General features: G+C 60.4%; 1 protein-coding gene and 1 long non-coding RNA gene across 6 annotated transcripts in view; one reads left to right on the top strand and one right to left on the bottom strand.

Moving 5' to 3' along the window:
* PTP4A3 (protein tyrosine phosphatase 4A3) overlaps positions 1-18383 on the bottom strand; it is a 47014-nt gene extending 28631 nt beyond the window's left edge. The window contains exon 1 of one of the 3 annotated variants that reach the window (XM_063817404.1): positions 18284-18383. The gene's annotated coding sequence lies outside the window, so the exon portion shown is untranslated. The remainder of the gene's footprint in view (positions 1-18283) is intronic. The other 2 variants (XM_063817409.1, XM_016959953.3) reach the window with 2 other exon arrangements.
* Positions 18384-18442: 59 nt separating this feature from the next.
* LOC104007779 (uncharacterized) lies at positions 18443-22025 on the top strand. Of its 3 annotated transcripts, XR_008536861.2 has the most exons (6): positions 18443-18818; positions 19217-19669; positions 20151-20247; positions 20651-20881; positions 20972-21079; positions 21762-22025. It is a non-coding gene; the product is annotated as an uncharacterized LOC104007779 (long non-coding RNA). The 3 variants fall into 3 exon arrangements; XR_008536863.2 differs by having other exon boundaries at positions 18465-18818; positions 19217-20247; positions 20804-20881; XR_008536862.2 differs by having other exon boundaries at positions 18465-18818; positions 19217-20247.
* The last annotated feature ends 1864 nt before the right edge of the window (positions 22026-23889 follow it).

The raw sequence follows: 23889 nt of genomic DNA, 5'->3' as shown, positions 1-23889 counted from the left end.
TGGGGCCTCATCCATGACACGGAACCTCAGACAGCCCAGGCCATGGCATGAGGGGGTGGCAGGCAGGCCATGTGGGCTGTGACCGCGGTGACCGTCCGCAGCAGGGGCTGGGCAGAGCCAGGCCTGGTCACCTCCCTGACCCAGGCTGTATGTCCCCATGTTCGTCACAGTCGTGGTGACAGTGGCTTGAGGGTAGCAAGTTTAGCTCCCGGCTGCAGGCATTGGCTGCCATGACAACAGCCAAGGCCAGACTGGATGCCCAGCCCAGGTGGGTGGCAGGCAGGCACTGCCCCAGGGAGTGGGCCCCCGCAGGCACCGCTGGGCACCCAGCCACGGCCCCTCGCCAGCTCAAGCAGGGCAGGAGGGGGCCTGGGTCACATGGTGCATCCTGGGAGCTGGGCACACTGGGCAGCCTGCACTGCCCGCTTTGAGCACCTGCCCAGCTCCCAGGAGAGGAGGGGAACTATCAGAACCAGCGGACCTAAGGGAGACCTGCTCTCCCAGGCATCTGAAGGCTCAGCAGGCAGGTGGGGAACACACCAGGGAGGGGCCAGAAATCCACAGGCGCTTTCCAGAGGACCTCAGCTCAGAACACATCCTGCCAGCCTAGGGGCTATGTGGAGCCCTCTGCCATCTTATGCCCTGCCTGCACAGCCCCTCAGGGGCTCTGGGCATCGCCGTGGTGCCCAGAAGGGGTGGGCAGGAGGTCGGGCCACAATCACCAGGCCTGCAGGCAGACTGGGTGCCGGGTCCACAGATGGAGGCTCCCATCCCTCCCATCCCCCTGCCCCACCAGGAGCTGCCACCAAATAGCCCTGGACCTGAAGGGTGGATCTGGGGATGGAGGGAGCTCACAGGAGCTGATCCCTACCCCGCCAGCTCCAGGGCTCAGAGACAGCCCCGGGCCAGGAACTTTGCCCTGTCTGGCAGTGCTGTGGCCAGGCCATTCACATGGGCCTGTTGGATGCTGCAGCTCCCAGGCCTCCCCTAGCAGGGCCCAGGGAGGACTCGGAAAGGCAGTGGTGGGTCAGCACCTTGGGGACTGAGAGGCCCTCAGGCCACACTGCCTTCATGTTGGGGCCAGGGATCCCCAGGGAACCATGCAGACTGGAACCCCACCCTCCAGAATCAAATGCCCCACCAGTCCACCCAGATGAGCAAAGAAAACAGGTTATCCACATCAGGGCGTGGTGACGCTACACGGCAGCGTGGGTACCTCACAACCTTGTCTGTGCCTTCACTCAACTCCCCAGTGGCAAGGCACTCTGTGAGGGCCGGGGAAGGGCCTTCTCACTCTAGTCTCTAGCGCACACCAAGCTCCTGCCCTGCCCTGAGCCCTGGGTGGGTGCCAGCATCCCTCTGTTCCCCAGCAGCTGGTGATGTCCCCACAGCACTGGGAACCCGGGGGCAGGGCAACGACACTTTCACCCTATTTTACGGACTTCTGAGAGCTGCTCAGGACAGAGTCTGTGTAGGCGGGGGTGCTATCTGAATTTATTTTTTGAGATAAAATTCATAACACATGAAATCCACCATTTTAGTCTTTTTTTTTTTTTTTTTTTTTTCAGACAGAGTCTCGCTCTGTTACCCAGGCTGGAGTGCAGTGGCACGACCTCAGCTCACTGCAACCTCCGCCCCCGTGTTCAAGCAATTCTCCTGCCTCAGCCTCCCAAGTAGCTGGAATTACGGGCGCCCACGACCACAACTTGCTAATTTTTGTATTTTTAGTAGAGACAGGGTTTCGCCATGTTGGCCAGGCTGGTCCCAAACTCCTGACCTCAGGTGATCCGCCCACCTTGGCCTCCCAAAGTGCTGGGATTACAGGCGTGAGCCACCAGGCCCAGTCATTTTAGCCATCTTAAATGTAACCTTCAGTGTTTTTAATATATTCACAGTGCTGTGTAATCATCACCACTAATTCCAGAACACTTCCATCACCCCCTCCCACCAGCAGTCACTCCACCCCTCCTCCCCCAGCCCCTGGCAACCACAAGTCTGCTTTCTGTCTCTGTGGACTTGCCTGTTCAGGACATTTGCTGTGAATGGCCTCACACACCACGTGGCCTTCTGCGCCTGGTTCCTTTCGCTTCTCCTGGCGTTGTAAAGGCTCAGCCACGGCGCAGCCTGAGTCTGTGCCCGCTCCACCTGTTGGCCGCCTATATTCTACTGCAGGAGTGTGCAATCTTTTGGCTTCCCTGGGCCACGCTGGAAGAATTGTCTAGGACCACACATAAAATACACTAACGCTAATGATGGCTGATGAACAACAACAACAAAAAAAAACCTCATGATGTTTTAAGAAAGTTTACAAATTTGGCCAGTCACGGTGGCTCACGCCTGTCATCTTACCACTTTGGGAGGCTGAGGCAGGTGGATCACTTGAGGTCAGGAGTTTGAAACCAGCCTGGCCAACATGGCAAAACCCCATCTCTACTAAAAATACAAAAATTAGCTGGGTGTGGTGGCAGGCACCTGTAATCCCATCTACTTGGGAGGCTGAAGCAGGAGAATCACTTAAACCCAGGAGGTGGAGGTTGCAGTGAGCCAAGATCCCACCACTGCACTCCAGCCTGGGCAACAGAGTGAGACTCCATCTCAAAAAAAAAAAAAAAAATAGAAAGTTTATGAATGTGTGTTGGGCCACATTCAAAGCCGTCCTGGGCCGCGCTGCGGGCTGGGCAAGCTTGTTCTACTCTGTGGGCCTGCCACATTTCGTTTATCCTCAGCTGATGGACATTTGGGTCATTTCCAGGTCTGTCTGAATTTTACTCTCAGGGACTGAGCCAGGGGGCTGTGCAAGGTTGGGAAGAGGGCTACACCTTAACCATCACCCACAACTTCTGTTCTCCCAAGACCCCATCGGGTACGGGAGGTTGAGGTCCTACCAGATGCACCCTTATGGGAGCCCCAGCTTTGTGCCCACGTGTGTGAAGGAATGGAGAGGGCAGGAGAGGGACTGGAGGTGGGGAGGCCTGAGAGCCCAGGCCAGCATGTGGACTGTGGGGACACAGGGCAGGCAGGCAGAATCCACACCTTCTAGGGTCTGTCCGGGCTGTGCCAGGCTGCCAAGGGAGGACGCTGGGCAGGTCAGGGAGGAAGAGAGGTCCCAGTGGCCAGGGGAGTTGGGGAGGGACTCTCCAGGATCCCCAGCAGAGAGGGCAAAGGGTACCTCCCAAGGGCCTGACCTCCTCCCCTGGAGAGAATCCAGAAGGTGAAGGTGGCATCAGAGATGGGCCTTAGAGGACAGGAAAGATTTCTGAGCGCATTTTTGGAAGTTCAAAGCGTAACCTGCATGACCTTCCTTGCACATACAGTGGGCACAGGGCAAAGACTTATTTCATTCGCTCAGTGGGAACGGCAGGAGGCAAAGCCGGCTCAGAGGAGGATTCAGGGCGAAGTGCCTACAGCCCTTGAGAGCTGGCAAGATGGATTAAGAGGGAAAGAAGAGGCGGGCTGTCGGTGGCATGCAGGCAACACAGCCGTCACCACTCGCCATCTTCTGTGCCACACAGAATCCACTTGCACCTCTACCAAAACTGTAGTTCACGCAGGATGTCAATGAGTCTGGGCCCCGTTTGATCACAAACACTGGGGTCACACATCCCCAGAGTTGGCCTAATTGGTCCAACAGAGCAGAGTGGAAGAAGTGGGCATCCAGATGGGGGCACGGCTTGAGCAAGGGCCAGAGGCAGGAGGGCAGGACTTCCCAGGGGGACACCCCAGGGAACTGCTCTCCGGAAAGGGCGGGCTCTGGGTGGCAGCAGAAAGAGGACGGCAGGACTTCCCAGGGGAAACCCCAGGGAACTGCTCCCCGGCTTCTCAGAAGTGCTTCAGGGCACGGACAGGCCTCCACAATCCCCAGTCCAGGCACATCACAGAATCAAGTGCAAGGTGAGGAAATGGAAAGTCCCCGGAATCCCCAGATGGGGCAGGAAGCAGCCGTGGGTGGCCGACAAGTGAAATGGTGACACCTGAGCCCAGATGCCTAAAGCCACTGCCCAGAGGGGCTACCGAGGGTCACCAAGAATCTGGGATACCCATCTGGCATCCTGGGTATCCCCACCACTGCCCCCACCAGTGTCCTCGACCTAAGTCAGATCAAAGCCCCCTCCGCTCAAAGCCGCCAGTGGTGCCCACGTCACTCAGGAAAGCCAAAAATCCTTGTCGCCCTAAAGGCCCCACGCGAGCTGTTCCCTGCCCTCTGACCTCCTACCACTCCCCTCTCCTCATCTGCTGTGGCCTCACCTGCCTCCCAGCTGTTCCTGCAACTTGCCAAGCACAGTCCTGCCTCCGAGCCCTTGCACTGCCTGTGCTGGTGGCCAGGAGCATGCTCTGTCCCCACATCGTCCGGTGCTGGCCCCTTCTTACCACTCGGATCTCAGGTTCAGCATCCTCCTGTTCCTCCTGCTAGCCACCGAGACCTGTCCTCTGTCCCCCACACACAGTAGGGATCATCTGTCCCCCTTCTGGCAAAGCTTGTCAGCCTCTCTCCCCACACAGGACAAGAGCCCGGCCACAGCTCCACCCTCGGCTCCCTGGTTCTCAATGGGCACCGTACACAGCAGGTGCTGGCTCAGTGGATGTGTGAACATATTCAACTGTCCTGTGAGTGGGAGTAAGGCAGAGACAAGCATCCCCAGTGATGGATGAGGATGCTGAGGATGAAGAAAGGAAGACCCGCCAGCAGCCATTCCTTCTCACCCAAGCACTCCCAGCAACACAGTGACCAGGGCATCTGTGGGTGGACCCAAAGTCACTGCTTGGGTGGTCTTGGGGAAAACTGGCTCCGACCTCAGGGACCCGGAGGTTGGGGGGCCTGGAGGAAGGAGCGTCTGCTGGGTGTCTAGCCAAAATTGCCTGGGGAGCCCCCAAGGAAGACTGGACATGCCAAGCACCCAGAAAGAACTGGGGGCCACTTCTGCATGGGGCCCACAGGATCAGGAGCCAGGCATGCAAGGCCCAAGGGACCTGGGTCCCCACAGCCTCGCTGCTCCCTCACCAGGGGGCCAAAGCCCTAAACAGTACCAGAGAGGTCCTGCTCATTCCTGGGTCAGCCCCTGCAGCCCTGTTCATGACTTGTCTGTCCCTGTCATGGACTGTGGGCGGCAGACAGGGAGTGTTGACTGACCCATGCCAGGTCCCCAGGATCAGGCACAGGGTCAGGCCCAAAGCAGGTGTCGGTTAACGCCGTGGGATGAGGATTTCTGGCAGTTTAAATTACTTCTTGAACACTCCTGGCAATGTAGACAGTCAGTGCCCAATGAGTGCTGCCAGTTGGTGGTACTGGCAGCCTGAGTGCCAGGCGCTGCTCTATGCCCTTTATATGTAAAGGCTGTGTGGCCCCCACAGTGGAGACAGGTAGGTGCGGGAGGGAGCTCAGAGCTGGGACAAGCTCACTCAGAGCTGCCGCTCCTACTTCCCCACGCACCCCATGGCTGCCTCCTCCTGGAGGCCCTCAGGGGGTCCTTGAGGATGGAGCCCCTGCCTCTGCAGAGATGCTCTGCCCCCAAGCCTCTGCTGACTCAGTACCACCTCCCGAGGACCCGTCCATTCTGTCCATCCAAATCCCACCTCCCTGGAGGCCCATTCACCAGCCCACACTTACTGGGCACCTACTGAATACCATGGCTATACTGTGGGTGCAAGAGAGTTCACGAGGAGAAAGGCTCAATTCCTGGCATGACAGCAAACTTGGCAGAGCAATCAGGAGCTGGACTCACGGGGGCCAGAGACCCCAGGACCCTAGGACGGGGGAGAGAGGCCCTCAGCTGCTGGGGGGCCCTGCCCCAATGGACCCTCCAATCCTATGAGAGTCCCCTATCCTTGATCCAGTTTCTACCCCAACCCCCTGAAAGGGGGAGAGGCGCAGAGGCCCCGAAGAGGGCCCACCTTGTCCTGCACTGTCCGTCAAGTACAGCAGCTCCTCAAATAACACTGTTGCTTTCAACGTGGTTTTGTGATAACACTGACGAGAAAAAAAAATCGCTTCCCTTTCAGGGCCATTGCGTGGCGTGTGCATGAGCTCCCCAGGTCTGTGTGGGTTTTCTCCCTGTCCTCCGGTTCCCCCATACCCCAGTGCTGTGCACATCCGGTGAACAGGCGTGTCGCCTTGGCCCTGGCTGAGTGGGTGTGGCTGTGCATGGGAGTGTGCCCCGCGAGGGGATGGTGTCCTGAGCAGAGTCAGGTCCCACCTTGTGCCCGGAGCTGCTGAGACAGGCTCAGCCACTCGTGACCTTGAACTGGAATTAGTGGGTTGGAAAATGAATGAATAAATGAATAAAAATTATTGCAAAATAAAAATCCGTCAAATAGACATAGTCAGACGAATGCGTGGCAATACAGGAAGCCGCCACGTTTGTGATCGTTTGATTTTGAAGTGCGTGGTGGCAGGAGGAGCTCCCGACCACGGTTGCTGTGAGATGTGTGTTCCGTTGCCACTCACTGACCCACGGAAAGCTGGGGAAGCAATTCTCTTCCCTGTTTAATTCACTTTTCTTACATGTATGTGTAGCTCACATTTACTTCAGTGTTTAATGTTAGAAGTGTTTGGGGTCTTCATTGGAAGCCTGGTGACGTTTTTGTGACCAGAAATACCTGGCAGGAACTTAACTCTTATCTATATCTATCAACTTATGGGAACACTAGTGTCCTTAAACCAATTTTCACTTAAAACTGGCATCGTTTTGCTTAAAGTTGCAGCTTCCAAGAACTTATGGATGATGTGATGTGAGGACTTACTGTACACCATGCCCAGGAAAAAAGTCTGGGGTGCCCCTGTGGCCAGCCTGGGCCCAGCCAGGCCATCTCCCCAGGCTCGGGACTCTCAGACCAGAGCCTCCCCCAGAATCCCACAACATTCTCCCATCTCAGCAGCATCGGCAACACCAGGGAGGGCAGTGCCACGGCACACACGGTGCCCAGCCTCCTTGGCCCCGCGCGGGGCCGCTGCAGCCTTTCCTCTGGGGCTGCGTGCTGGTTGCATGCCCTCTTTCACTTACTATCTCCAATGAGTCAGGAAGGAGAGGCTGATGGGGCTCATCCTGGGGTTGGCCCAGAGCTCTGCGTCTCTGACCTGGGGAGCTGGCTAACCCTAAGTCCCGTCACTCCCTCCGAATCAGGGGCACCCACACCCCAGGGCTGCTGGGAGGCTGGACGGAAGAACAGCGGCCCTGGTGCACACAGGAAGTGCTTGGGACCAGCCAGGGACCCTCCTGAGACATTAATTCCTGCTCTGGACCGGCCCGCTGGCCAGGCCCCCAACAAACAAGCCCCCGGGCTGCCCGCAGGCACCTGGATCCGCCAAAGCCCCGGTTCTCACGCTCACTTCCTCTTCAGGGGAGGCTGGGGATGCTTGCCAGGCCCGAAACCCCAAGACACTCTCAGGGAGGGCTTTACCCAAGATCATGAGTAGGTACCTTCTAAAGGGATGAGAAAGCGGAAGCAGGGGGGGAGGGGTGGGGGGAAAGTGAGGAAAAAGGGGAGCAGGAGGTATGGGAGAGGGGAAGAGGGGTAGCCAGAGGCGGAAGGGCCAATCCTCAGCCTCCCCATGTGGGTGGGGGCAGGGCTGCCTGCCCCCACTCCACCCAACTCCTGAAGGCAGGAGGCCGGGACAGGCGCGAGGCCGCCAAGAACACAGGGCGCAAGGCCCCACGGAGGTCAAAGATCCCCCTAGGGCCAGGTAGTCCCTGCTGGCAGTGTCCGTGGGAAAGGCCCTGGGCCTAGCCAGCTACACTCAGGCCTGTCAGTGGGCACTGGGGCTGCCACAAATGCCGGGGCAGCTGGACCCATCCTGTGGAGTGGAAACCCAGGCCCCTGAGCCCACTCCAGGAGGGTCCAGACCTACAGGGTTATCTGGGGGAGCCCTCCCTGAGCAGGGCGCCAGAGGGCTGGAGGAGGTGGTGGAGAGAGGGGTTCTGCAGGGCCACAAGTACCCCGACTGGTCCCATCCATGCCTTCAGCCCCCGCCGGCTGTGCCTGCCCACCTCGCCCTTCACCTGCCCCACCCACACCTTGCAGCCTCAGACCCGTCACCCAGGGCAGCCTCCAATGTTTCTAGAGGCTGCACCCTCTGCTGGCACCCCTCTCCCCAACTCCCTTCTCCTGGACACCCCAGCTGCTGCCCAGGTCTCCTCCTCCAGCCCCGACCCAGGGTGGCTTGTGTGATATCAGGGGAGGTGTGGGATCCTGGGAGCTGGAGGAATGGCCCTGGCATCACGGGGCTGCCCTGGGTTGAAGCTGGAGTGGCCTCATCCATGCCTCGAGACTGTGAGCTTCATGGGACTGGGCCCTGCTGGGGCCACAGTGGGGGAGGGGTAGGTGACTGTGTGGATGGACAGATGGATGCGCTCGGTAAATGGTTCTGTCCATGCTCCGGCCCACGTGCTCCAGTGCCCTGGAGCCCCGCTCCACCTGCTGTTCTCTGAGCTCCCTGCCCCCGCATGCTATCCTGGGACTCCACGGCACAGACCTCTGAGCCGATGGCTGTCCTCACAGGCCCGGGGCCCCTCGGGACGGCCCTTCCGGTGACTTCCTGCCAGGGAGGCCAGGGGGAGGGGTAAACAAGGCCTCCAGATGGCTTCCTGTGGCTGGGCAGCCGTGGGAACAGCCCGGCCCGGGGAGGCCACCAAAGGAGGGGAGGGTGGGAGCAGGGGCCAGCCAGCAGCATCCGTCAGCGGAGCATCTGCTGAGATGGACCCGCTGCCCTCTTGGAGCCTCCGACATGGCGGGGGGGACATCACACCCTGTTTACAGAGGGGGACAATGAAGCACAGGCAGGCAAGTTACCCCAGGGCCAGTCCACCAAACCCAGTGCCCTCCCCTCCACACCGGAGACTCCCGTCTCTCTGGCCTCATCTGCAAAGGAGCAGATGAGCTGGCTGGCTAGAGGTCACCTCAACGACAGGACGTGCAGATGTGCAGGTGCCAGCTTGTCTGTCTTCCGTCCCAACACTGCCACTCCCCAACTGTGCTACCTAGCAGAGTGCCAGCCTCAGACACCAGCTTCCCTCCCTGGGAAACAGGACGACCATGGCAGCTGCCACCAGGGGACCCTGAGGTTTAAGGATGTGCCCTGGGTGAGCTCCGGCTGCTGGCCCAGAAGACGCTCGCGACGGTGCCATTAAGAGTGATGCTGTTCCGTCAGGTCCTGGGTCCCCAGGAGGAGACTGTCCTCACCCGGCTTGCCCCTTCCTGGTGCCTCATGCATGACTCCCTCCGTACTGTGATGCCATCTCCTCCCAAAAGCCCACCCTGACTACCTGCTCCTGCCCCACCACGACCTCTAAGTCTTGGGGACACATGCTCCAGGAAGGGAACTGCCATCTCCTACAAGTCCTACTCACCCATGGGATTTCTCTGGGGTCAGGACCACCCCTCTCTGCCTACTGCCATCCCCACGGGGCCAGTGTGGACCCGGGCAGCCCCCGAAGAGTTATGGGGAGGCAGGAGCTACACAGCAGCCAGGATAGGGATGAAGGGGCTGGCAGACACACAGCCGGGCACCAACAACCCTCCCATCTGACCCAGGGTTCTGCCAGTGGGCCAAGAAAGACTCACCCCGGCGCCGAGACGCACATCCTGGCTGTCCATGGCCTCACTTAGGAGAGCCCATCATGGGGGTGGGGGGATGGCTGGTTAATAAACAAGCATCCGACCAGACCCAGAGGCCAGGGTCCAAGGGTGCCATCGGGAGAGGACCCCAGTCAACACCCAGGGAAATTTCAAGTGACACTGTAGAACAGCACCCGAGGCCGGCACGGTTCTTGTGAAATGAAGCAGAAGCCCAGAGCTACTGCAGCCGTGTATTTCCCAGGCTGTTTGAATTTTTATAATGAACATCACCAAATGTGTGACTAAAACAATAACCACATGTTTGGGCCTGGCACAGTGGTGGGCCGGGCGCAGATGTGGGCCGGGCACAGTGGTGGGCAAGGTGCAGAGGCGGGCCAGGCACAGAGGTGGGCTGGGCGCAGAGGCAGGCCGGGCACAGTGGTGGGCTGGGCGCAGTGGCTCACACTGTAATCCCAGCACTTTGGGAGGCTGGGGCACGAGGATCACTTGAGTCCAGGAGAAGCAGCCCAGCCAACATGGTGAAATGCCATCTCTACAAAAAATAGCTGGGCATAGTGGCGCATGCCTGTGGTCCCAGCTACTCAGGAGGCTGAGTCAGGAGAATCGCTTGTGCCTGGGAAGCGGAGGTTTGCAGTGAGCTGAGATCGCGCCACTGTATTCCAGCCTGGACAACAGGGTGAGACTCCGTCTCAAAAAAGAGAAAACAATAACTACATGTTTGAAGCGTTGTTCAAATGTTGCCTCTCCCCCATGTGAGCTCCTTGTGGGTCCCGCAGTGCTGCCATTGCACGTCCCCAGCCTGCCCCAAGAACACAACCTGGCAGGTAGGGAAACTGAGGCACCCATGGACAGCCCTCCCCCATGTCACAGGCCTGGAAGAGAGTAAAAGGCATGCCACCAGGACCCCGTCCATCCATTGCAGTCACCGACTCAGAAGCAAGCAGCCTGGCTTAGGTGGCTGGAGCTCAGCTGCCGGGCCTTTGTCCTGGTCCCCACCCATCTGCTGTGGGGGCCGGGGTCTCCCCCAGGCTCCCCATTCTCCAGACACAAAAACGAAGGCCCAGAAAGGGCAGGAGCAGGGAGAGTCGGCAGAGCCAGGGCCAGGCCTTGTAGCTCCCTAGGGCCATGCGGAGGGGACAGGGAGGCCACCGAGGGGAGGGGCAGCCGGGAGCCCCGGGCACCCCCAGGGACCCCCTGAGCTCCACACGGCAATTCCCAGCAGATGGGCCTCTGGGCAGCTGGCCAGAGGGAAGCAAAGCCCGGGAGGAAGGGCCTCTGCGGCTGACCCAGGACGGGGAGATTAAAGGAGAAGATGTTTGCCTTGGCAGGGGCCCCAGGACCAGGCGAGCCAGAGGAGGGGGCCAGCGTTCCAGGCTTCAGTAGAAGATGCCAGAGTGGGGGTGCCAGGAGTAAGAGGCACCCGCTGTAGGGGCAAGGGCGGAGTGGATGAGCAGGTAAAGCACACCGTGTGCCACAGCAGGGGTGGTGACAGGGACCTGAGGCAGGCGGACAGAAACCCTGGGTGGGGTGGCGGGGAATCCTCCGAGCCCTCCCGAGCCTCTTCCAGGAAGCCTGAGTCACAGGAGGGACCCAGGGCCAGGAGAGCAGCCGGGAGCACCGGTCCCGTGGGAAGGGGACTGAGATGGGGACAGGGACAGGGCAGGGCCACCCGTCACCTCCTCTAGTTGGGCCAGGCCTGGCTTCGAGGTCTCCGTGGCGGGTGAGGACGAGGCCGTGGGAACAGGCTCCTGCAGCTCCCCAGAGGGACTAGGGGGTGGTAGAGCTAGACAGAGTGGGTCCAGCCCATCCTGCAGAAGGGGAAACTGAGGTCCAAGAGAAAAGCCTCCTGGACAATGACGTCATCAACTGAAGTGTCCCCTGGGCAGCCCAGGCCCGGACACTGGGGAGAACAAGGCAAGAGTCTCCCCAGCCAGGCCCTGAGCACCCTCATCCAGGGGTCTTCAGGTTCCAGAGTCCAGTTCTAGCATATCCACCCTCAGCCATGGACCCGAGACCCTCCAACTCCCAGGGTTAGAGACTTCCTCTTGATGCCCCATTTCCAGGACCCCACCCCAGGGAAATCTGATCCCCGCAGGCCCTGCTCCACCTCACCACCTCACTCTAGAACATTCCCTGGCTCCTGCCACTCCATGCCCCAGGATGGGAGTCAGGGACTTGAACCCTAGTATGCTGAGTCTGGGGGGTTCCCAGATGCCCGTCTGCCCACATCAGCAACGCTGGCTCCTGCAGGGGTGCTGGAATCTCTGGGAGTTGGGAGGCTGTGCCTCAAGCAGAACCAAGCAATCAGGGAGTGCTTCCCCAGCTTATAACCACTCAAATGGTCCAGCCTCTTATTGGCAAGTGCAGAGCAGAGACTCCAAGGGATGTTATGCCCACCTCTGAGGGTCACCTAGCAGGAGACCTGGGCCCCACTGGCCCACTCCACCTCTCATCCAGCAAATAAACCCTGAGCACTGGCTAGGCCAAGCCCCAGGCAGAAGGCACAGGGGCCCTCTTCTTGGCCATCCCAACACCACTGGGCGCTGACCACATCTTCCAGGGCCAAGGGCTCCAGCCTGGGCACCTCCAAGCAGGCCTCAGGCAGATGCCTCCCTCCCTGCTCCGCCTGCGCTGACTGTCCAGGGTCCTGCATCCAGGTCTCGGCCCGTCCAGGACTGAGCCACACACGGCAAGGCTCACACATAATAAAGGCAGGAGCCGGGCCGACCCTGGACAGAGAGCAGGCTAGTGGTGCCAAGCCCTCAGAACCAGGGGCAGCAGGAGGAGCAATGCCCAACTCAGGTCCAATTTCTGCAAAACATTTTGTTCAACTCCCTTCCAGCTCTGACGGGCAAAGATAACAGAATCTCACTGAACTATCCAGAAAGATCACTGCCTTTTATGGACAAGAACACTGGTCCCAAAGAGGTCGAAACCAGGCTCCACAGCCACCGAGGCACTCAGGCCCCAAGGCAGGGTTCTCATGCCCAATACCCGCCCCGCCACCTGCCTTGTGAGGATCTGCAGGGGACGTGCACCCCAGCTTCACCTCCTGACTCACTGGACTCCCAACTGAGGCCAGCAGGGAGCATGTGCCCAGCGTGGGGCAGCCAGGTGGCGGAGCTGTCATTGTTCTGTACTTGTGGTAGGAGCTGGGCATGGCAGAGGCCCTTCCCAGCAGGACTCCTGCCCTCTCCACCCAACCCCAACCCAGGACAGGCCTTACAGCAAGAAGTTCCAGCCCACCCGGGGGCTCCATTCAGGTCACTGGGACCTCCTTCAGAGAGCCCCCACTGCCTGGAGCCTGTGTGACCTCATGAAGTGACAGAGCATCAGCCTCTCATTGTACAATGGGCAGACAGCCTGTCCTGTTGTCACAGGGACCCACCAGGATGGGGTTGGCACAGCCCTGCACACCCTGGCAGCCACCTTCCCCGAGCCCCGGCTTCCCTGCCTGTAACACAGCTCTCACTCTGGCTCCAGGAGCCGCTCTGGCCCCGAGGAGGTGGCTAGAGCCACATTCAACACAGATCAACCTGCGTTCATCCCCCTAGCCCTCTGGGGTCTTCCAGCCTGGCTTCCTCCCTGGCCGGGAAAACAGCAAGGGAGGAGAGGCTGTGGGCTCCAGGCCCCCAGCCAGCCCGGCTACCCTCCCACAGGAGTACCTGGCTCAAGGGCAGGTCCCAGAGAGCACAGCCCAGGCTGTTTCCTTCCCTGGATCGTTCATCCACTGTGTCTGGAACCCCAGCGGGCTCAGTGCACTCAGGACCCGCACGTCAGCTTGTCGGCTCCACACATGCAGCCCATCGGGTTATGCGTGGTCTTGTCCCACGTGAGAAGGGAACACTGAGACTCAGAAGGTGACATGACCAAGCTGGCGTGGCCAAGCTAGCCCTTCCCGAGGCCACCTTCTCCCCACCCTGTAGCCCCCATCCCCACCTCATCTCTTCCAGGCCAAATCATCAGCGGTGCCCTTTGTCCCCCGGGTGCCTATGGTGCAGCTGCTCCACTTGGCGCCAGCTCCTTGGGGCAGGGCTCGGGACTGTCCTGTTCCCAGTGGGCCAGAGCAGGCACACACAGTAGGTGCTCCAGGGCTGTGGGCTCGGTGAGAGAGGAATGCTGGATGGGCTGCCCGGGGCCAGATTCCATACCACCTGATGACCTGGAGCTGCTCACCCCACTGGCACCATCACCCAAATGACCAGAACCCTCCCCTGCCCATTTACTGACCTTTCCCCAAAAAGGAGGCATGGCCAACGTTCAAATTCCTGCTCTCCTCCCAGCAGTGGCCCTGGCACGTCACTTCTCCCCTAGGGTCCTTCCCTGTCTCTAGGGCAGGACGGTCATATGAACACTTACCCCAGAGGCCTCAGTCCTCTAGGATGAAGGGAGTTAAAATGCATCAAGTTTTACGTATGAGTCCATCACGGTCCTGACCGATGGCACCCACAGCCCAGATAATGGGGCCGGTTCTGGCTGTACCACAATCACCAGGCACTGCCAAGGAGCCCCACCTTCACATGGCACGGGGTCACAGTCACGGCAGGGGTGGGGGTTACACATCAGGTTAGGCCTGCTTCCTCTGAGCCAGTGGCAGGGTTGGCGGGGGCAGGTGGCCAGGACAGGTGGGAGAGGGGAGGCAGCCCCATCTGTCCCCAGCCAGGGTGGCCCTTGGCAGGCAACAGCAATGAGTATGCTGCATTTGCACTCCTTCTAGAAGCATGAGCCCTGACATGAGGGCACCCCTACATCTGGGGGAAGACACCAGGAGAGGAGCCAGGGGGGCACGGGAGCACTCCTACATCCGGGGAAGACGCCAGGAGAGGAGCCGGGGGACATCCCCCGCGCGTAGATGAATGGGGGCTGCAGGAGGGAGGGGTGGCCCACGAACCTACCCCGGGTAGATGAACGGGGGCTGCAGGAGGGAGGGGTGGCCCACGCACCTTCCCCAGGTAGATGAACGGGGGCTGCAGGAGGGAGGGGGTGGCCCATGCACCTATCCTGGGTAGATGAACGGGGGCTGCAGGAGGGAGGGGTGGCCCACGCAACTACCCTGGGTAGATGAATGGGGGCTGCAGGAGGGAGGGGTGGCCCACGCACCTAAGGGGAAGTGGGTGTGCACTGGGCAATGGCCCCCAGTTCCCCTCCAGGAGGAAGGTAAACCTGAGGGCCCACTCTCAGGACCCCAGCTGAGCCCTGAGCCATGTGGTCATCCCTGACCCTCAGTTCCGCTTCCAAACCAGGAGGCTGCCACTAAAGCAGCCCAAGACTGAGTGACACATGCCTGGCGGGAAGCGATGCCCCACCTAGGGGTCCTTAGGGCCACACCCTCAGCTGGGAGGAACAGCCTGTCCTTATTTTCTGAACTGTCTTTTGTACAACAGCCTTGGCGCAGCTCAAAGGATAAGTGAGGTTCTCAGGGTCCTGACCTGAGGCGCCCCGAGGAGGGGAGACACGTGCACCCTCTCTGCCAGGTGAACACCTACTGGACCATCGGAACCCACAGCTCGTGCCCCACCCACACTGGCACGGGCTGTGTCCACGTAGCCCTGATCCCGCTCGGCTAAAGAGCGCAGCTCTCAGCTGCCTTAGGTAGCTGCCAGGACCCTCCACCCTCTGCTCAGGCTCCTGGGTGGAAGGAAGCACCCGTCCCTGTCCCCGTCCCACCTCGGGGAGGCCCCCCTCTCTCCAGGGAGGCTGGCCTACCCGATTGGCAGGCGTGGGGCACACTCTGGGCCGCCCCCAACCACACACACCCCACTCGCGGGGCGCCGAAGTCAGGCGGCGGCGATGCCAACCCGACCACGTAACTGTGCGAAGTGCAGTACCTCCTCCTGCAGCCCACGGCCACTCCCACCCAACTCTGAACTCCTCCTGCAGCCCACGGCCACTCCCACCCAACTCTGAACTGTGCAGAAAGGACGGGGCTCATCGGCCCTCGGACCTTTCCCAGGTCCCTGCCTATGAGTCCTGCGAGCCGGTCCAGGTCAGAAGGAGGGATGGGAAGTCTTTTTTACCTCACACATGTTCACCCGTGTGACCAAGCTTCACCACTGTCCTGCCAGGAAGACCTGTCATTGCTCCCATTTTACAGGTGTGGAAACGGAGGGGCAAGAAGCCAAGTATCCAGCAAGACACTGGGAAGCCAGGCCCTCCTGCCTCTAGCCCAGCCTCCCAGGCCCTCCTGCCTCTGGCCCAGCCTCCCAGGCCCTCCTGCCTCTGGCCCAGCCTCCCAGGCCCTCCTGCCTCTGGCCCGGCCTCGGGCTGCTGCACTTGCTAGGAAACACCACTGCGGGCAGGGAGGGGTGCCAGGGACCAGAGGGAGTAGGTGACAGCAAGGGCGGCCAGGGTGGAGGTGGGGAGAAGCGGTGCTCTCGAGGTGAGAAAGCGCCCTGGGGTGGTCTGGGACAGTGACCATCTGGTTACAGCCTTTGGTCAGGTTTGGGACCTTCATGGAACAAGGCAAGCCCAAGGTCTTGGGGGGCGAAAAATCACTACTGTCTGCCAGCCCCAGGCCCAGGAGCTCCCAGCTCAGCCCCTCTGGCCAAATGCCACCTGGACACCAGCCTGGTACCCTTTCCACTTAACTCACCCTTTCGCCAGGACCTGCCAACGAGGGAGAGGCCTCCCCAAGCTGTATCACCGCCATCTGGATGTAAGTCCCTAAGGAGGTCACGTGCATAGGCATTGGGCACCAGCGGACACTCTGCCCACCCTGGCGGTGAGAGGGAGGGCTCACACCAGCTTATGCCCCCCTCTCAGGCTGACTGTGTGCACCTCTGCCCAAGTCCTCAGCCAGTAAAGTCACGTCTGTGTAGCTTGGGAGTAGTTACAGCACAGAAATTGACCAATGCCAATTCAGGATTTGGTTAAGCGTCTGTTAAGCACGCCCTCATGTCATCTTTGAGCCCAGCCACCCATGGTGACTCCAAGACCTCCTCACCATCCAAACTGCCCACTTGTCTGAGAAAGATGCCCACCGCCCGGCCTTCCTCCTGCCTCCCATGTCCAGTGCCTGACTGCATCAGCCAGCCACCCTCACCATGTTCTGGGCTGGTACTTGGGACAGAGGGGACCAGCTGAGGCCCCCAGCCTTACTCCAGGGGTCAGCGCAAGCTTCCGGGAGGAGGGCAAAGGCGGAGAGGAGCAGGCAGCTGAGGAAACCACCTGGAGGCTGCATCTCATCCCCGCCTGCATTTTCTCCCATCACGCCGACTGCCTGCGGGGGCCTGTCCGCAACCTGCCCCGCTCAGCCAGCCAGTCATGCCCCATCTCCGGTCCAGCATTGGGCCTGGCACAGAGTAAGTGCTTGACGAACACGTTGGGGGTGTTGAGGGGTGACCAGCTCCCTAGCGGGGCTATTTGGAAACAGCCCAGGAATTCCTACACAGGGCAGTTTCTCCTCCTTCGTAACCACAGTGAGGGGGGCTGGCGTGGTGATGGGGAGATCCCCAATGCCTAATTCCACTCAGGTGACAGGCTCGGGGCCCCCCATTTACAGCAGCTCCAACGCCCCCTTTGCAGATGGGAACAACAAGGCTCTGCTTAGCCCCGCAGGCTAGGGGCTGCACCAATTCCACCTTTGTGGGCATCAGTCTCCTCATCTGAGAAATGGGGTTAACGAACTTCTTGGGAGGATTGCAGGAACTCAGTGAAGCACGGCTCTGCACAGGGCTGCCAGGGGGCTTCTGTCTGTGCAAGGCCACAGGCACCCTGTGTTCAGTGACCTCCTCTGGTCTGCAGCCGAGGACACTGCTCCATCCTGGGAGCAGGGCCCCCAGGGTCCACAGACTAGGTGGATGCCCAACACCCACCATCGTGTGCAGGGCACACCCCAGAGCCCGCAGGCAGAGAGAGGGGGTGCAGCACGTGCCTTTCTGTCTTGGCTGAGGGTGCCCGGGCACACACTGTGACCAGCTAGCCTGGACCTCACGCTGCCCTTGGAGCCGCTATCACAGAGGGCCAGGGAAGCCTCCCTCATAAAGGGCTTCCCTCCGGGAACCGGCAGGGTGAAACTGCTCTGCCCACTTGGAGCTAAGCATGCCACCACCCCACCCCTGGGCCACCAGCTGCCCAGGGGCGTGTCAGGAGTCACCCGTTTAATCCCTGAGGCACGTGGATCAAGGCTGCTGACCTGATTCTACCGGGGTGTGCTTGGAGGGCTGAGGCGCCGCCCGAGTCCCAACACTGCTATGGTCTGAGGCGGACTCCACCCGGCCTGAGACCTGACGCTCTGCTTCCCCCTGACCTCCACTGACATCTACGACCTGCCCTGGAGGCACGGAAGGCTGTGGGGTTCCAGCCCCCCAAACTGTGCAGCTGAGGAAACTGAGCCGTGAATGGGGGCAGAGCCAGATCCTGGGCGGGACCCTGGGCAGGATGAACTCAGGGTAGGAGGTCTCCCGCGCACCCAGAAACGGGAGCGGGTCACCCCCTTCCAGCCAGGGGTGTTCTGTGGCTCGCCTGGGGAAACAGCGGCCTCCTGAGGCTCGGCCCCGGCACGTGGCAGCCTCCAGGCCCACGTTCCCGCCGGATCGGCCGCCAGGCGCAGGGTCCCGGGACGCGCGGGCAGGGGGAAGGCGGCGGCCCTCCCGGCTGCGCGGCCCCGAAGCCGTGCCCGGAGCGGGCGGCGGGCTCGCGCGCGGACGGCCCCCCACGCGCCTCCACAAAGCGCCGCGCGCCCCCGCCCCGAGCGGGCGCGGAGGAGACTGACCTGGCGGTCCGGGCGGCGCCGGCACGACGGGTGGAGGGCTCGGGACGCGCGCGCCCTCGCGCACAGGCGCGGCCACGGCTCTACCGGCTTAGGGCGCGCGCAGGACCCGCTGGGTCACGTGGGGGCACGGCCCAATGGGAGCGCTCCCCACGCCGCGGCCGCGCGCCCGCCGCCCCCGAGGCCGCCCCTGGGCTGGGAGGAGGCGGCTCCGGCCGCGCGGGCGGCCTCGGGGACTGACCTTGGCTCCAGTACCTGCCGGGCGCCTAGGCCAGGTCGGCCTGGGGCAGGCGGGCGTCGGAGGGGCAGTTTTGAAGCCCGAGCGAAGAGGCAGAGGGCGGGATGCGGACGAAGCCAGGGAGTTCACGAAACTTCTGGAGTGCTCAGTTTCCCCCTAAGTCGACTGGGGCTGGGTCCCGTGCCGCCAGGCGGGCTGGCTGAGGGGATGGGCTGGGGCGACAAGACAGCAGCCACCTAGCCCGGGTACTTGGGGTCAGACCGGCTTCGAGGCCCCCGGACCGCCGTGTTATCAGGACGGGTAGGGAGCCCACGGGACGCGTGGTGCTCAGAAGAGCGGGGAGGCGTGTGGACGGGGCCTGCCCGAGCTGCACCACCGCGTGCCTCCAGGCTGCGAGGCCTGCCCAGGCGAAGGCGGCATCTCAGCCTCTAGCCCTTGGGGACCTTGAGGGCGTCCTCTTATGGGTCAGCCGTTCCTAGGGAGGCTTGTGGCTCCAGTTACTGGAAAAACCAGTGCTGGTTCACGCAGGAGGCCCCAGTACAGGGGGAAACAGAGGCAAGCTGGGGTCTCCCAGGCGGCCTCACCCACCCAGCCCTGTTCCATGCCAGTCCCTGGACCCTTGGCCCAGTCAGATGTTCAACTGCTCCAGCCCTGCCTCCACTTCCCTGAAAGATGCTTTTCCACCCATCCACCCTCAGCAGCCAGAGGGACCCCGGGAAGATGGGAGTGAGAGCTGCCTTCGTCTGCAAAAGTCTCCAGACACCACCTCACTGGTGAAGGCCAGAGACCCTAAACTGTCCCAAGACCACCTGACTGGGCTGCCTCCCTGCCACCTGGCTGCCAGCCTCTCTCAGAGCGCCTGCAAGCTATTCCTCCAACCCAGAGTTTCCTTCCCAGCTAAGGGCCTTTGCACCTGCTGTTCCTTCTGCCTGGAAGTTCACCGCAGACTATCCCAGGGCCTCCATCCTTCCCATTGCATGGTCCCCATCAGCTGCCGCCGCCTCTGAGAGCTCAGTCTCCACTGGCCATCCTGTCTCTCAGCCCACTGCACTCTCCACTCTGCCAGAAAGTCCCCCAATCAGTGACAACACAGGTCATGGTCCACACCTCACCTGGTTTGTCCCCAGTGCCCAGCATCTGGCACCGAGCAGGTCCGTGCAAATCCTGGACAGGTGGGCAAGCTGATGGTGTCCAGAGGCCCCTGGTCCTTAAGGGCAGGGGTGGGGATGGCTCAGAGGACATAACCTTGCAGACCCGGGTTCAAATCTGGGCTCATCAGCTCATTTAGTCCTCACACAGCCCATGTTGGGAGAGCTAGTGTTCTCCCTGTTTTGCTGATGAGACACAGAGAAGGTCAGCAACTCCCGAAGATTGCCCAGCAAGTTGGGAGTAAAGCTGGTGCAATTCCCACGTTTAGCTGCTAAACAGGGTGTCCTGTACTTGGTGTGTTCAAGCAGAAATCCACACATGGGAAGGTCAAGGCAACATCCCTGGTGCTCCAGCTTTGAGGTCCTAGGAAAAAGGGAACCTCCCATTAAATGCTTCTATTGCCGGGAAGTTCAGCACCTGTAAAAGCAGCCCCTTCCCATTTCACTGTGGCTGCTTTTTAATTCTTATTTTTTAAATGTTTAGCTTAAGGCCGGGCACAGTGACTCACACTATAATCCCAGCAATTTGGGAGGCTGAGGCGGGAGGATCACTTGAGCCTAGGAATTCAAGACCAGCCTAGGTAACATAGTGGGACCCTATCTCCACAAAAAATAAAAAATTAGCCAGTCATGGTGGCATGCTCCTATAGTCCCAGCTTGGAGATTGAGGTGGGAGGATCACCTGAGCCTAAGAGGTCAAGGCTAGAGTAAGCCCTGATCCCGCCACCGCACCCCAGCCTAAGTGAAAGAGCGAGAGCCTGTCTCAAAAAAGATTTAAAAAAAAAAAAAAGCATTAATAAATAAATGTTTGGCTTCATCTAGCCTGAGCAGCACCAACACCCCCTGCCTGTTTCATGCTATTTTCCTCCTCTCCTGCCCAAAATCTCAGAGAGGTTTCTATCCCAGCCACCCAAATTTGCTGGGGTGAGTGGGCTCCCGAGAGGCTGGAGTCTCCTTCCTCCCCACGCTCTTACCATCCTGCAGGGAGTCGGGAGCAAAGGAGGAGGCTCCTCCATGCTGGATTCATTTCAGTTCTCAGACATTCACCGAGTGCTGACCACATGCCAGGGACTTACACCCACCCACCAAGTCCACACTGAGCCCTGCAGAGGAATCCCTGACACCCCCATTTTGCAGATTAGGAAGCAGAAGCTAAGCGAAAGCAGAATCAAGATTCAAACCCAGGCACGGTGAAACCAGAGCTGTCCAACTGCTGTGAGTGGAATGGGCCGGGCATGAACAGGCTTGGGGAGAATCCTGGGATTTCATAGCCGGAAGAGAGCTCAAAGTGATCGTGTTTTACAGAGGAGAAAACAGGGCCTCAGAGATGATGGCTGAGCCATGAAAAGGTGGGGTCAGAAGCCAGGCCCAGTCTCCTGAATTCCAGACTCCAGAATCTCCCCCAGGATTGAGGTATGTTCCACAGAAAGAATCCCAGCTCCACCTACCCCAGTCACTGGACCTGCCCAGCCCTGGAGGCATGGCCAGGAGGAGGCCCCCAGCAGGTGGGGGATTGTTGGAGAGGGATGCCAACCATGCAGGACGATCTAGACAGTGGTGAGGCCCACTGGGGCTGGCAGGATTAGCAGATTAGCTCCAAGGAGGACAAAGACGAGGTCAGCGTTAAGTGGATTTCTGGAAAGCCTCCTCCAGCCCAGCAGGGCCCTACAGGAGGGGCCCAGGCTGGGGGACCTAGATCCAGCCACGGAGGGCATGGGTGGGCTAATGGCACCAGCAGCAGCTCTTGAGCCCCCATCACTGGGCTGCACACTTTGACCTCTCCTGGCCTCAGTTTCCCCATCTATAAATGTCATAGTAATAGCTCCAACCTCACAGGGCTCTTGGGAAGACCCACAAGACGGTGGCTGTCAAGTGCTGCGTTGCTTCTGCCTGCGCAGAAGTAGATGTCTTTATGACTGTCCTTTTGAATCCTCCTCAAGCCCTGAGGGTCAAACAAAATAAAAAAGAGCTTGTTGTTTAGTGGTTAGTTAGGTAAACAGAAGCGGGGTGCAGGAGTATACATCTAGGAAGAGAGTAAGTGTGGGGAACGATGCTCTCTGGGCCACCTCACATCCCCTCTGTGCCCTGATTTCAGTGGCAGTGGCCCATTCTGAGCGAGCTTGGACCCTCCTCCTCAGTGCCTGCCTTCCGTGTGTACCAAGCCCTGAAGGGCAGAGGAGGGCCAGCCCTCCGCAGTGTGGCAGGGCTCTGGCGGATACACCTGCCTCCCATCTGCAGAAGGACCTTCCTCAGGTGTCCGGCACACTTCTCAGGAGGTCCTGAAACCAGCTGAGACCTCCATAACACACCTGTGTTGGCTCCCTCACCTGGTCATCACAAATAAACCACCTGCACCAATGTCCCTATCTCAGGCTCTGCTATCGAGGGAACCAGCGTAAGCAGCCATGCCCCTGATGCGAAGAGGAAGCAGGGCTTGAGGGAGGCCAGGACTCGGGGGATTAGCATGCAGGAGCTGTGAAAGTCATTTTCATTTCCCTCCTTCCCCTAGTTTCGTTAATGCAACCATGCTACTGTGATGGTGACATTTTCATTTGTGTATTAGTTGTACCTGTAAAACCTGCTGTCTCTCCACGTCTGTGGTCAGGAGTTCTGAGTGGCTGGGCTGGGCGGTTCTGGCTGGGGTCTCATGAGATGCAGTCAGATGGCCAGGGTTCCAGACATGCAAGGGCCCGACTGCGGCTGGGGGATCCCCTTCGGAACCCTCTCACTGTCCCAGCTGGCCAGGCCATGCAGGTTATTAGCTGCTGCTTCAGAGTCTTCCTCAAGACGCCCCTCTGTAGGGATGCTTGGGTGTCCTCCCAGCGCTGGGGCTGGCCTCCCCCACAAGGAGCTACCCAGGAGAGCAAGACACGTGTGATCTGACCTCAGAGGCCACCCAGTGCCACCTCACTGTGTTCTGTGGGGCACCCAGGCCTGCCCTGACTTGGTGTGGGCAGGGTGGGGCAGCTTCCCAAGCCTGCAGCTGGTGCCACCTACAAGGATGAGGGAAGGCCACTGCAGGCTGAGCTCCGGCCCCTTGGGGGCTGGGGTGAAGGTAGGGCAGTGCCTGACCTGGACTTCTGAGACCACCAGTGAGGTAGGGTGTGGGAGTTTGGTGGGACACTGAGCTGGGACCTTTGCAGCAGCAGGGCTACCCTAAGCCTGGATGCTCTAGCTGTGTCGCCCATTGACAGCTGAAAGCGCTCCTGGCTCCCACTGTCCCTGCGTTTGGCAAACTTTCATTGAGCACCTGTGCCAGGCCTCACTGGGACCTGCAGCGGGAGCCCCCCTAGACAGTGCTGCAGCTACTGTAGTGGGGGCATCCAGGAGGCACATCCCAGGCACTGCATCTGAGCAGGGACCTGCCGGCCAAGCGTTCTTCCTGGAGGAAAGAGGCTGGAGCTCAGCAGGCAGGAGGGGCGCCTTGGTGGAGGGAGGATGGGGGAGTCAGCAGGGACCCTGTGGCCTGGTGCTGGGGTCCCAGGCAAGAGCTAGGGTGTCTCCTGGGGATGACGGGGCCTCCCTGGGGGTGACCGTGGCCAGGTGTCCCACGACACACAGCCCTGCTGGCCTCAGCCCCATCTGGCACCTGCCATTGCACTTGTGACCCCCAGCTCCCGGAGGACCACCGTCCATAGATGCTTCCGCCAGTGAGGAGACCGGGACACCCACGCTGCAGCATTGAGGATGCCGGGAGGGTCGGGGCAGGTGAGCTTGCGAGGAGTGGGCCTCAGGCACGCCACACGGGCGCCCCCTCGTGGGGCCTGTGGGGCAGGGCCGCTGCACTGGGTACGAGCTGGGCACAGGTCACAGGCACCGCCCTCAGCCCGGTTGAATGCTCTGCTGTTGCTGTAGGGCGATGTTGAACATTTTTGAATGAGAGGCCTGCATTTCCATTTTGCCCCAGGCCCCTGAAATTCTGTATCAGGTCCTGCCTGCGGGTCCCTACCTGGCTTCCTCATCTGCTGGGATTCAGGGGAGACTCCAGCAAAAAGCATCCACATGCCAGCCCTGCAGCACCCCATTCAGGGCAAGAGGCAGAGCTGCAGCCGGGGTCTGCTCCTCACCCCACAATCCCGGTGAAGGAGGATGCGATCTGCAAGCGCAGGACCCTCCACTCAGTCCTTTGAGGCTGAGCGTGTTCACAGCTTGACTGAGGCTCCCGCACACAAGGCATGGCCAAAGGGAGACCTCTCGTGTGTCTGATGTGCCCCCATCCTGTG

The sequence above is a fragment of the Pan troglodytes genome, chromosome 7 (assembly GCF_028858775.2).
Source record: "Pan troglodytes isolate AG18354 chromosome 7, NHGRI_mPanTro3-v2.0_pri, whole genome shotgun sequence".
Classification (NCBI taxonomy): domain Eukaryota; kingdom Metazoa; phylum Chordata; class Mammalia; order Primates; family Hominidae; genus Pan; species Pan troglodytes.
This window is presented reverse-complemented; position numbering and strand designations above follow the sequence as displayed.